The 13,787-nt window shown below is 35.2% G+C and overlaps 1 protein-coding gene across 7 annotated transcripts in view; it reads left to right on the top strand.

Moving 5' to 3' along the window:
- Positions 1 to 282: 282 nt before the first annotated feature.
- LOC145256505 (GRAM domain-containing protein 4-like) overlaps positions 283 to 13,787 on the top strand; it is a 390,407-nt gene continuing 376,902 nt past the window's right edge. For 2 of the 7 annotated variants that reach the window (XM_080115469.1, XM_080115470.1), the window contains exon 1: positions 284 to 1,290. The gene's annotated coding sequence lies outside the window, so the exon portion shown is untranslated. Of the gene's footprint in view, positions 1,291 to 13,787 lie in introns of all 7 variants that reach the window. The other 5 variants (XM_080115474.1, XM_080115475.1, XM_080115472.1 and 2 more) reach the window with 4 other exon arrangements.

The following is a 13,787-nucleotide window of genomic DNA, read 5'->3' as shown; positions in this document are numbered from 1 at the left end:
TTTCTTTTCTAACAACAACAATAACACTTAACAATAATACAGACTACTACTACTTGGTTAGATTACTATTACTACTTATACTACAACTCAGCATAATTGTTACTACCATAGTTTTTCTCTACTCACACTACTACTACTACTACTACTACTATTGGTTTGATTGTATTACTACCACCACTACTACTACTACCGCCACCATTGCTTCTAGATTTACGACTACTCATTACTACTATTACTACTACTACTGTTCAGCATTGGTTTAAGTGTTTATACTATTATTGCTACAAATATTATTACTATTACTTCCACCACCGCTTTTCTGCAGTTACGACCACTCGCTACAACTATTACGACTACTACTACGACTACTGACCCGCTGTATAGTAGCAGTAGTGATAGTAGTCGTGGTAGCTCACCTTCTTTAGTGCCATTTTCTTCCGAATATCCTAACACTTCTGATCGCCTTCGTCACGAAAAAAGGGTCAGTTTATTTTTCTTGGTTCAGCAGACGACAAAAAAAAAAAAAAAAAAAAAAAAACAGAAAGAAAAGAATAAGCGGAGGCATAAAACCATTCTCTTTCTTTCTCTTTTCCCCCCTCGTGCTTCCTCCTCCCCATCGATCGGTGGACCACTTTAACCCTCGCACGTTGGGGGTCCACCACCACCATGTGCGAAGAAAACGAATTGGGCGAGCGGGCGCTTGTTTCTCCTTAATGAGAATAATAAGAATAACCTTCTCTAATAATCATCATCGTCGTCATCAATAAGACATACTTCATTGATCATCATCATCATCATCATCATCATCATCGGCGTGAGCAGCAGTAGAAGCAGCACCATCATCACGATCGTCGTCATAAACAAACAGCCTCTCGAGTGCAACAAGAAAAACGGAGGAATCTTTTTCCTTCTCGACAGTAAAAAAAAAAAAAAAGTGGAATTTTTCTTTTTTTTTTTTTATCCTTAATAAATTCGCTGATAAATTATCGAAAAAATTTTTTTTTTTTAATTTAAATAAGAAAACAAAAAAACTGCTTTCAAAATATTATTTAAAATAAAAATATTATTTAATAAAAAATATTTAAAATAAAAACAATATTTAAAACAAAAATACTGCAAAAAAAAAAGGTTTAAAAAAATACAAAATAAATTTAAAAAAAATAATCGAAAAATAAATAATTCACAAATTAAAAAACAAAACATTTTTTTTTGTCATCGGAGATTTATTTTCTTGGATTTATCTCGTATTTTCCTGCAACTGAGTGAATTATTTAAGCCTCATCAATTTTGGTAAGTAAATCAAATTTATTTTGATTATTCTGAAATTATTTGAAAAAGAAAACGAACATTTATTAGTTTGTTCTTTTGTTTTTCGTATTTTTAATAAATAATTAATTGTTACTAACTGAACCATTAAACGTAAAATGATAATAATTAATTCGATTGAATGTAAAATTTTACCCTTTGCCCCCACAATGTCGATTTATTTTTTTGTGTGTGATTTCTCATCAACACACTGAAAAACCAGGAGAAAAGACACGATAAATTATGGACACTTGATAATTCGTAGATTAAAATTTGCCTCTCGTCAGACCCACAGAGAGCCTTTGTAAACAAGGGAATGCGAATCTTAACGATAACCATATATAAGGTAAAATGATCATCCACTTCCTAACTACATAGCATAGGGGCAGAATGGGTAATCATTACTTTTTTCTTTTTTTTTTTTTGATGTTTTCAAAATGGTTATTTTTAATATTCGTATGGAATCACGTCCTTTTTCTAACTAGAGTTTGTGTTAAGATCAGGATTAAAAGCATTGCTAAATCGTTCCCAGCAGACTCATATATATATATATATATATATATATATATATATATATATATATAACGAAAAAAAGAAAAAAAAGGAACATTAAAACAGAATACCTGTTTGAAAATGGGAGTGATTCTATAAAATAAGACATATACCTTTTCACTTGTTATTTACTTGTAAAAAAAACATAAGTAAAACAAAAAACAAAAAAACAAACATAAGTACCAAAAAAGCAGAACCTTTTAATAGTAACACTAACCTTAAGTCCGGGGGCGCGCCTGTTCGACACGAGAAAAACAAATCAAAACAAACAAACATAAATCTAGTTCTGCTAAACAGATTCTGTTGTTTTATAAATATATTGTTTTCGTTAAATAATTGAAAACGCGTCATTTTACGAGAGAGCGCCCCAAAAATAATGGATCCTATTTTTTTCGTTCCGTCCAAGTGGATCAGAGAGGATTGCAATATGTATGTACTATGTTGCAGATATTGACGGCGTTAGATTCTAAGAAAACAACACCTGTCATGAAGGTGCGTCAGAAGCAGTGATGATGCGTCATTGAATTTTTGGCAAAAGTCCATAGAGAATGATAGTGACTATGTAGAAAAATAAATTCTGGAGCACAAAAGGTCGATTGTTTTAATGGTACCACTCCCGTGTTTGTAGCGCTTCAACTTTTTTTAGTTAAAAAAATAGGAGACATTACTCTTGGAACGACCCTCGTATTATTAAAAAGAAAATCGGATAAATTTTCTAAATTTTAGTATAAATCAAAAATTACTCGGAACGTATACAGAATACGGACCGTGCTGAAATAATAAGAAACCCATTCTTAACATGAGGAGTTTTTTTGTTTTTTTTTTAAATAATAAAACTATTCTGTACTTTCATCTAACAATTTAAACAAGCGATACCATAAAAAGTTAATTTATCTAATAAAATTGAAAGATCAACAGTAACACTATTAAGAGGAGCAAACAATTTATTAAATGAGAGATAATGAATAAAAGTTATATATAACTTTTATATATATATATATATATATATATATATATATATATATATATATATATATATATATATATATATATATATATCATCAGAACAATAAGAAAAAGTAAAAGGGAAAAATTAAGAAGAAAAAAAAAACTCTTTGGGTCATGGCATTTCGAAGCTAAATGCTTCTCATCAGAAGAGGAGAAAAGTCAGAATTATACAATATGCAAATATAGATAAAAACTGGCTTTAAATATGAAATGAGAATAAAGGAATGGGATAATATGGTAAACATAATAAAGAGATATTAAAAGTAGGTGCAACATTAATCAACATAGAATAGTAAATCGGAAGGGTAGTATATATGTAGGTGATAGTAAAAAAAAATGGGTTACTCATAGTGACTCATATTTTCTTTTATCGATATATTCATTTTGTATAATTCTGGCTGTTCTCCTCTTCTGATGAGAAGCATTTAGTTTTGAAATGCCATGGCTTAAAGAGATTTCTCTTTTCTTAATTTTTACTTTTCCTTATTATTCTGATGAAAGAATGAATTTTATTTCTCATCTTTTATGAAATCATTTCTCATTACGTATGGAACCACTTCACGCGCACGCGTGTGTATGTGTGTTTCTTACGTTAATATCGTTCTGAAAATTACACATTGAATTAATATCATTGTACTTATATACGGATCGTGATATTTTTGGGAGGGGAGGGTGCAGGGGGCAGGGCCACAGGTCAACCTAAATAAACAAAATAATAAAAAAAAATATCGAAAGATATTTATAATATATTTATGATGCCATGTTCCAAAAATTACGTAAATTAATAAAGTATTTTAAAGAAATTTATTTTTAAACCATTTTAAGCGATTAATGTGAAATCGGTAGCATTACAAAGTTGATCTCGCAAGTTTGAATAATTGTGGAGTTGTCTTACCTTGTTTTTTGTTCAAGATGATGACGAGAAACAGTCCCTTTTTGCTTACTCATATAATTTGATTTACGTAGTTAAAAATAAAACTACTTGATCAATTTATGTAATTTTTGGAATATGACATTTTCGTTCCGTGACGGGTACGTACATCATATAGATTTAAAACAAAATATATTTTTGCTTTTTAATTAAGTTAAATTCTGAACAAGAACCCCCTTTTTTAGTAATCTTAATCACCCGAATATTGCCATAATATTCATTAAAATATTTCCAATTTTTAAAGTAATCTATCAAATTTTATAATTAAAAAAATCTCATTGTTTTCATTTCGCAAATTCATTAATTTACGCCGAAATAATATTTGGGTCTTTTCGACCGAATGTAAAAAAAAAAAGAAAAAAAAAGAAAAAAATACAAAAATATCTTTAATGTACGTACAGAAGGAAAATGTCATATTCCAAAAATCACGTAAAATAATCAAGTAGTTTTAATTCATCTAAGAAAATCAAATTTTATGAATAAGCAAAAACTAAAAACGGACTGTCTCAAATCGTCATGTTTAAAAGAAAAACAACAGTGCTGCTGATAAGTCCACAATAACTCTAACTGATTTCTCATTAATCGCTTAAAATCGTTTAAAAATGATTTTTTTTTATCAAAATAAAACTACTTGATACTACTATAAAACTACTTGATTTATCAAAATAAAACTACTTGATAAATTTACGTAATTTTTAGAACATGACATTTCCGTTGCATGATGAATTCGTACAATCTATATACCTATAAAAGTGAACGTGTCTGTGTGTCTGATGTCTCTGTACATTTCCCTACGCAATAACTCTGTCAATTTTTAGTCTACAGACTCGTCTATATTCGGTCAGAATTTTGGCTGTTAAGGGGTCAAAGTTCAACGATTTGACCTTTTAAGAACTCTACCAAACTCCTCCGACAATTTTGGGTCTAAACACTTACAATTTTAGATATAGGTTTCTTGGACATGGATCTAACTTAATAACTTGATTTGAGCCCAAAACAATAAATGTTAAGGGGTCATAATAGGGGTCAAAGTTAAAAAAATTATCGTGTTTTTTTTTTTTTTTTTTTTTTTTTTTTTTTTGCTCAGCATACACCTCCAAACACCCGTGCAAGGCCGGGTACCCATGCTTGAAATAAAGATTTTTATATAGATTTAAAAAAAAAAAAAATTAAGTGGAATTCTAAATAAACACCAACATTTGTTTTTTTTTTTTTTTTTTACATTGATTTTCTTACGAAATTTTAAATGAAAGAAACAAGTTAATTACGTGAAAGTAAATGTAATTTTTAAATAAATTAAAATAAATTATTGTCATTAAATTTTAAAGACGCAAATTTTTAGTCGCTGGTTTTTTTTTCGCGGATCGTTATCGATGATTGTTCAAGCGGTGTTCCCTGGAATCTGAGTGCCAACAAGTCTCCCCAAATTTCCAATAATCTATCTCCCTTTCTTTCGATTATCATTGCGAATCATCAGGTGTTTTCCGTGGATTTATGGCTAACAACAACGGTTAACTTTATCTAGAATTTGATTGGCAACAGCCTCCTCGAAGATCGGTACAAATAATGGAAGTTTGGTTGGTGCTTTGACAAAGCATGAGGCAAATGAGGCATGAGGCAGCAGCACTGCTTTGCCTCATAATCTTTCCATCCTCCTTGACCATTCACGACCAATCATTTTGTAACTCAGTGACTGAGATGTTACCAATTTTCTCTTGTTCTTTTTTTTTTGTTTGTTTTTTGTTGCTGTTGAAGTAGGGTAGAGGGTGAGGGTGGGTATTCATTTGGTCAATTTCAGTTCCCTTGGATTCGTGTAACGTTCTTTCTAGATCTTTTGTTCCATTCTGGTTTCAACTTATCTGTGATTGCTCGGCTTTACCTGGCCACGTGAGACTCTTCCACAGGTTTCCTCCCATGAGTCATAACCTTCCCTGAAACCTGAGTGATCAGAATTCTTCTATTTCCAAAACTTCCCTCCCCGCTTTTCTCACCATTGCAGCCCATTTTTCGTTGGTAACGACCGATGTTCTCTTCTAGAATCTGAGTGGCAACAAGCCTCCCCAGGATTCCAGTACTGTTCGTGTACGTGGTACGTCTGGTAGTGGAAATCTGCACGGTTTTTCCGTTCTCCTTGACACTTAATGACCATTTTCTGTGACATCAACCCATTATCATCAATAATAATAATAATAATAATAATAATAATAATAATAATAATAATAATTAACAATAACTAATATAAAATAATTCATATTCGTAAATAATAATAGTGATAATTAATGATGAATAGTAATTAATAATCAATAATAACCAATGAAAAATAATAGTTAATAGTAAATAATAATAATAATTATAATATCAATAATAATAAATAATAATAACAATATTAATACTTAATAATAATAATAATAATAATAATAATAATAATAATAATAAATAAGTAAACAACCCGAAGACTAATTTAATTTAACGAAGAATGTGATAAAAAAATGCAATTCCTAAAGTATAAAAACCCATTTCTTAAACTTCGTGTGTGGCCATTTTCGCATTATTTTGAAATTCTTCATTTCTTTCAGAAGACAATTAAAAAAAAAAAAAGATGACCAAGAAAACATTTAAAAATGAACACAAATCATCGATTATTTTGTTGCGATTTTTTTTTTCAATTAAAGAATTGTTTAACTAAAAAAAAAAAAAATAAATAAATCCACACACACAAAACTTAATTTTTACACCTGTTGTTTTTTCGGTTTCAATTTTAGCATAGGGGCGCCTTCGATTTTGGAAATCAAAACGGAAGAATAAAAACGCCATTAATAATTGACCGTTTTGGTTTTATAAACTTGGAATTCTAACCAAAAACGACTTTAAAATTTCGCTCGAATGCAGAGGAATCACCGTGATAGCCATTTTGTATTAATATGTTTATATGAAGAAATCTGAAACTCCCCAAAGTGTTGGATACTGGGTTTTAAATCTAATTCTTAAAAATTACGAATAGGTAATCATTTTAGACTACAATGAAAGGCGATCAAAAGCCAAGTATTATGGTTCCTTTGTGCTCGTAAACAATAAATAAACAAAATAAATTAACAAAACGGTATATTTAACCCCCCCCCCCTCCCGATTGTAAAATTAAACTGATTTATTGATAATTTTATAGAATCACTCCCGCCTTCAATCGAAGAGTATTTTTTATTTTTATTTTTGGTGATTTTATTCTAACGAAGTGTTTAAATCAGACCTCATGGGGAGGCAAGTAAATATTAAGGATTGAAATATGAATTCACCTCAATTTCTATTGAATTGAATAAAAAGAAAGCATTGCGAAGCAAAATTGCCAAACCGATTGTAAATGGAATCGAAGAATTTTTCAACTGTTGCTAATTTATTCTTCGTCGCCGAAAAATCGCGAAATACTAAACAACAAAAACGAAAAACATCCCTCAACCTTGGATGGAATTTTCGAACATTTTTAATTGTTCGCTTGTAGAACAAAACAAACGTTTCTCTTGATAAAAAAAAAGGAGAAAAATATGATAACTATTTAATATATTAGTAACATCTGCGCAAAATATATCGAGGATTTTTAGGATCACGATCATAAAAAACCCTAAAAACTCATGCAGACGAAGTGTACAATGCGCTAGCCCTTATAATTTTCTTTTCAATTTTTTTTTTTTTCAAATTTTTTTTTTTTCAATTTTCGTTTTTTTTTCAAATTTTTTTTTCAATTTAAAAATTTTTTCTTTTTTTTTTGCATTTTTTTTTTTCAATTTTTTTCAGCGGATTATTATCGATTGGACGGCCTGTACGAGAGTGCCCACCCCTTAAAAATGCGTGTTTTTCATCTTTTTTAAAAGTTTCTTTTTTCGACGATTATTACAGACTTAACTATCAGATTAGCAGAATAATAAATAAATAAATTTAATGACTTTTAAGAAGGGGGTTCACTTTCTTGTTATAACGTCCTAATCACGTGACACGTCGGTAAAATGGACAGTAAATCAGGTAGCAATGAAGTAGGACGTTATAACGAGAAAGTGAAGCCCTTTCTTAAAAGTCATTATTTTTTTTGTTTTTCTTTTCAAAATTTTTCCTGCTAATATGATACTTAAGTGACTTGCTGCCAATAGATACAAAACAAAACAGAAAATTGATAAATACGGGCGACACATGCTCGGCTTTTAAATGTTCAATCGAAACTTTAACTGTATGATTACATAACACCTCCTTACCAAAATGAAAGGGATTGTGAGCAGTGCTTTTCCACAAGGGTCAGGGGCCTACAGACTACTTTTCATCAGCTATTTCTACTAAGCACAGGACAACGCACCCACACAAACATTGTTGGTCCCTCATATGTGCTAAATATTTAAATTGTATTCTTGCAGGGCTAAGCTCCAGCTAAGGAGCCATCTATTTTTGTTCTTCATCCTATGCAAGAAGGCTAGGGGGTTGTCATCAGTGTACACTAGTTTCATGCATTGAAACGATTCAAACTCAATATCAGAGCTAGATTCTCTTTCTCAGCGGTGGAGTAAGCCTTCTGATGAGCGTTAATTTTTGAAAAGTAGCTTACTGGGTGTTCCATGCTGGAGGGATCAGTCTGAAGTAGGATGGAACCTATGCCAAGGTTGGTGGCATCAATGGCTAGACGGAATGGTTGTGAAAAATTGGGGACTTTCAAGATGGGATGGGAGCACAGCAGGGACTTGATTTGGTTTAATGACTTCTGGTAGGAGATCGTCCAAGAAAATTTAGATCCCTAGATCACATTGGATAAATTCCAGCAAAACTTCCCATAATAGCTGATCATGCTAAAGAACCGCCTTAGGCTCCTAACAATGTTTGGGACAGAGAAATCCAAAATACCTTGAATCTTAGCTCCAACAGGGGAGATCTTCCCATTTCCGACTTTATGTCCAAGATATGTTACCTCGGCTTTTCTGAAGTCGCTCTTCACTAGTTGGATGATGAGGTTGGTCTGCCTAAGTCTGTCAAAGACATTCTTTAAAGATGCAGGCTGGTCGGCCCAGCTACTCAAATATATGACTATGTCATCAATAATAAGACTCGATGTCAGGTAAATCTTGCAGCACAAATTTATCATTCTCTGGAAGGTGACTTGCGAGTTCTTCATTCCAAAGGGCCTGATCCAGTATTGGTAAAAGCTGTGCGGTGTAATTGTTCTGGGGTAACTGACACCCCTATTCCTGTCTTCAGATAGACTCTCCCATCGCTGTGAAAGGCAGCCATTTTGGACTCTCTAATCAGAGATTCCATGCCAGCCTAATCGTTGATATGACTTTACAGACTCTCCTGTTTGATATTGTGAACCCCTAAAATAAGGCCACAACAGTAATGAAGGCTGATACTTCCTTAGCTCGCTTGGTGATATGTGTTGCCTTGTCAATCTTGTCCATGCAAACATCCATCCTTATTTTGCAGCAGTCTGTGCAAAATCAGATAGATCCATTGGGCTTGTCAACTCGTATGCAAGGCACTGACTAACTACTTTGACTGAACTGCGATGATGCCATTGTCGAGCATGTATTCAACTTCTTGTCACATTATTTTTGCTGGATTCACGCGATAAGGGTGTTGTTTGATAATGGCGGTACTTTCTACGTCCACGTCGTTTTGGATGACATTTGTTTGCTTGGGGACATTGGGAAATAGGTCTGTGTACTCCCGGATAAGGGTGACTATGTCGCACCGTCCCTCACTGTTGTTTAAGTGTGATACCATAGAAGTGAGGTCGGCTAAGATTTTGGAGTTTCATAGTCTTCATGGATGATCATTTTTCTCTGTGTCTGGTTCATGATCATCCGTGTGTTCAGTCATCATTCAAATACGGGACCATAGGTTCGACAAAAGGGAGTTAAATGACTAAAGGCCAGTCAGATGCTGAAATGAAAGAAACACACATTAGCAACAATGAAAGAACTGAGGAATATATTACTCATCTCCTTCCTCTCAGTCGATGATAATTTCTGGTTCAAAAGCAAGAGTACTCAGGGTCCATTCCCTCTGACCAGGGTTGTTGAAAAGCAGTGAGTTTTTCAGAGCTTGGGGCATCTTCTTTGTCACCACCGGTGATTTATCAGTCACTCCCTCATCCCGACATGTCATATCAGGAACATCAGAGTCAGGTTGCAGATCATGTGTTAGTGTGGACTCACTTTGAGCAGCAGCGTCAGTGATTGCAGTGGGTCAGGAAGGGGAGCATGAACTGGTGGAGTATGAACTGGATTACCAGCTGATGGAATCGACTGATGATTGGTAATCGCATTTGGTGGCATCAATCTCAGAAAGTACCTATTCTGCAATGTGATTTGACCAGAATGAAACATTTTCATAAGATACTGGCAGTTTGGTAGCACCTCAACAATATGGCCGCCAAGCATCTTCTTCTTGTCTTTACCCTGCAACAACACGTTAGACTCCAATAACAGGGTCTAGAGTTCATGAACTTTTGAATTATAGAGATTGAACAAGACCTTATTGCGCAGGAGGTGATAATGATGTTGAGGGGATGGGATTCCATCACAAAGTTGGCAGTGTAACAAGATCTGAGCAGGAGTCAACTTCATGTCGGACAGGGAGTAATCCAGTACTGCAGTATAGCATGACCAGTATTCAAGCAGTATTCAAACTGTATTCAAGCAGTATTCAAGCAGTATTCAAACAGTATTCAAGCAGTATTCAAGTAGTATTCAAACAGTATTCAAGTAGTATTCAAACTGCCATTCGCGTCAACATTATTGTGGATAATTCTTTTTGCTGTTTTTACTCCAATCTCATTTGATTGGGGATATGCGACTGAGGAGAGCCGGTGCGTTACACCTCACACCTGGATAAAATTTTTTAACTCTGTGCCCATGTAATTAGAGTCACCATCAGAGCTCAACTCCTGATATACCAGACGCAACAAATGTGTTATGGAAAATGTCTACCAGTGTCTTTCCATTGTTTTTATTTGTTTTCAGTACGTATACACAGATCCACCCACTAAATCTGTCCACAACAGTCACAAATACATGCAATCCAAGTTCAAAATAGTCACTACATATTTGTTAAAACGGGTATTCTAGCGATTTGGTCAAGATGATGGCTCAGATGGATTTGATAGCACGTTTTTCACAGTCAAAGCAATTGTCCCTGTAATTTTTGATACACTAGTCAAGAACAGGCTAATACACACTGATTTTCATGAAACTTCATACCAGGGTTACCCTGATTGACAGCATGCAGGTTATCAAGAACAACTTTGCGCAATGCTTGTAGGATTACAAGCCGCTGATCTAAGAGACCAATGCCATGGAAGGTAGTGAGCCGATGATCAATTGCCCAATATTCTCGGAGGTGACCAGCAACATGATTCCGTTTATCAGGGAAGCCAGTTTGGATGAGAGAAATCAGGTCTTGATAGTTGCAGTCCTCCTGCACTGGTGACACCATTATATGTGTTACTACTCAAATTGTTCAAGGCTGAAACACTGGTCATCTCAAGTTTAGACATATTCTCCGGAATTGGTACAAAAGGAAGGCATGCTGGTTTGTTTGGTGGAGCACGAGATGTCAGGACTGCTCTGACAATGGGTAGTGCTTGCATTGAATGGGGATAGCTAGTTGGCAATATGTGAACTTTTATATACCCTTTCCCTACTGAAGTACAAGCGATCAACCTTGTTACAGAAAACGAGGGGTTGCATGGTCGGATGACCCTCAACATTGAACTCAGCAGTGATCCACTCCTTGCATGTTAAGGCAGATCCACCAACAGCTAACCCCCTTTTGAAGCAAGGAAGCAACTAGGATTCATCGAGCACCATTCGGCTCAACTGTTTCAAGCCAGCCAAGCATATGTTTGCACCACTATCAGGAAAAATGTCCAGAACAGCAGGTTGTTGTCCAATTATATCTGGTCAAGCTGATACTTTGATTCCACAGATAATGGAAAGAGCAATGTAGAGGTCAGTCTTTATTAAGCTGGACACAAGCTATCAGATTATTGCTCTTGGACATTTATGGAGATCTGCATGCATTACTGGAGTGGTTGGTTTCCTGCACACTGAACAAGTATTACCCTAGGCGGGGCAATCTGTATGGCGAGGGAGGTACCAAATATACCATGGGCAATACTTCCACACCCTTGACAGGATTGTGGTGACTAGAGTTGTTGAGACTTGTTTCTGTGATAGCTGGACTGGTCTAACAGCACAAATATCAGATGATTGGTTGAACTGAGCTGATCTCTGAGCACTGCTTCAAAGGCTTTTGCATGCTTAACAACATCTTCGATGGCCGGCAACTGACTAGCCTTAGCCAAAATGTCTGGAGAGTTGCATTGTTGATCCCACGGATAAACTGGCCTTTGATGTTGATCAAAGTCATGTCAAAATGGCATCTAGGACAAGCGAATTCACAATCCACCGCAAGTGATCGCATACAAACTAAAAAATCCTTCGAAGGTTCATTTTCAGCTTGAGCGATGTTGCCGAAATTCATGTGATGGACAGCAGGATTGATGCATACCGTAACCAAGGATTCAATTGCTTCAAGGATTTCATCTTCTAGTATGCTTAAAAAATGCCAGATATGAACTAATGACCCTGTTCTGTATGGAACCCTCACAACAACTGTATAGGAAGTTCTGAATGTGTGTTGTGGGTATGTTGGTAATGATCTTGTACACTCCCCAATCAACAACGAACTTTCGGAACTGAGGATGGGTCATGTTTGCTATGACAGTAGGGAGTTTGATTGAGGCAGCAGGAGATTTGAAACTTGTGGAACTGGCAATGACAGATGGTTCTATCTTTGGAGAATACGTTTTGGCTAAGAGCAAGGATAGCAAGTCTGTCACCAAAAACATAAATACCGAAACTCTCCCAATGGACATCAGTTAGTGTTTGAACGGTTTTCTCAGTGATACGATTTTTTTTATGTAGGTCTTAGTGTATTGGGTAAAGTCAGGGTCCAGGATATCAGCCTCAGTAAAGAATTGTCTCCATTCAGCATCGCTCCTGCATCGTAGCGCCATATTCAAATGTGGAAGCATAGGTTCGACAAAAGGGAGTTAGATGACTAAAGGTCAGTCAGCTGCTGAAATGAAAGAAACACACATTCGCCACAATGAAGGAACTGAGGAGTATATTGTTCAGATACATTCGCAGCTATGATGGAATGCTCTAAATAGTGCTTTAACATATTGATGTGGCACATTGTGTGGCTTTCCTGCAGTCAGGGGTGCTAACTATATGGTAAATGGCCATGGAATTTGGCTTTAAGTTGGTGATCAGATAGGAGTAGCAGGACGAGCATCTTGTCTCCGACTTTGAAGCTTCTAGAGGATGTGTTTCAGTCATACTGTTTCTTCATCTTCCCCTGGGCCATGCAAAATCTTTCACGTGTTAGTTTGGTAGTTTTGTTCAGTTGGGTTCAAAACCGTGACGCATAGTGTAACAGGGACTTACGGGTTGGACATTCCTGCAGCCATTCTTCTCTTAGTAGCACTAAGGGACCACCTACTGAGTGACACAGTAGAGATCCCTAGATGTAAAAGATCTTTCTACTCCAGTAGTTTCTTCCCCAGAATCACTATACTTTGGAATTCCATTCCAGGTCCCTGCTTCACCTTCTGTACTGATGTGCAGAAGTTCAAGTGTAACGTGAACAGACATCTTGCTGCCCAAATCCTTACATAGTACCCCAGGAGTTGTTGCCTCTGATAGTAGCCCCCTACACCAAAGTGGCAATGTGACTTGTTTAGGGTGAAAATGTAATTAAAAAAAAAAAATGACTGAACACCATTTCAAAGGGGTTGAATCCTCAGAATTCCTGTAGGGAATCTTACGCTGCAAACATCAGGAAGGGGTTTCCCTCATCCCAATCCCCTTGGTAATTGTAGCAGTAAGTCCGTATCATTGTTTTAAGGGTCGAGTGGAACCTCTCTAAGATTCCCTGGGACTGGGGGTGGTAAGCG

Source organism: Euprymna scolopes, chromosome 32 (assembly GCF_053919585.1).
Source record: "Euprymna scolopes isolate OS-2025 chromosome 32, ASM5391958v1, whole genome shotgun sequence".
Lineage (NCBI taxonomy): Eukaryota > Metazoa > Mollusca > Cephalopoda > Sepiida > Sepiolidae > Euprymna > Euprymna scolopes.
This window is presented reverse-complemented; position numbering and strand designations above follow the sequence as displayed.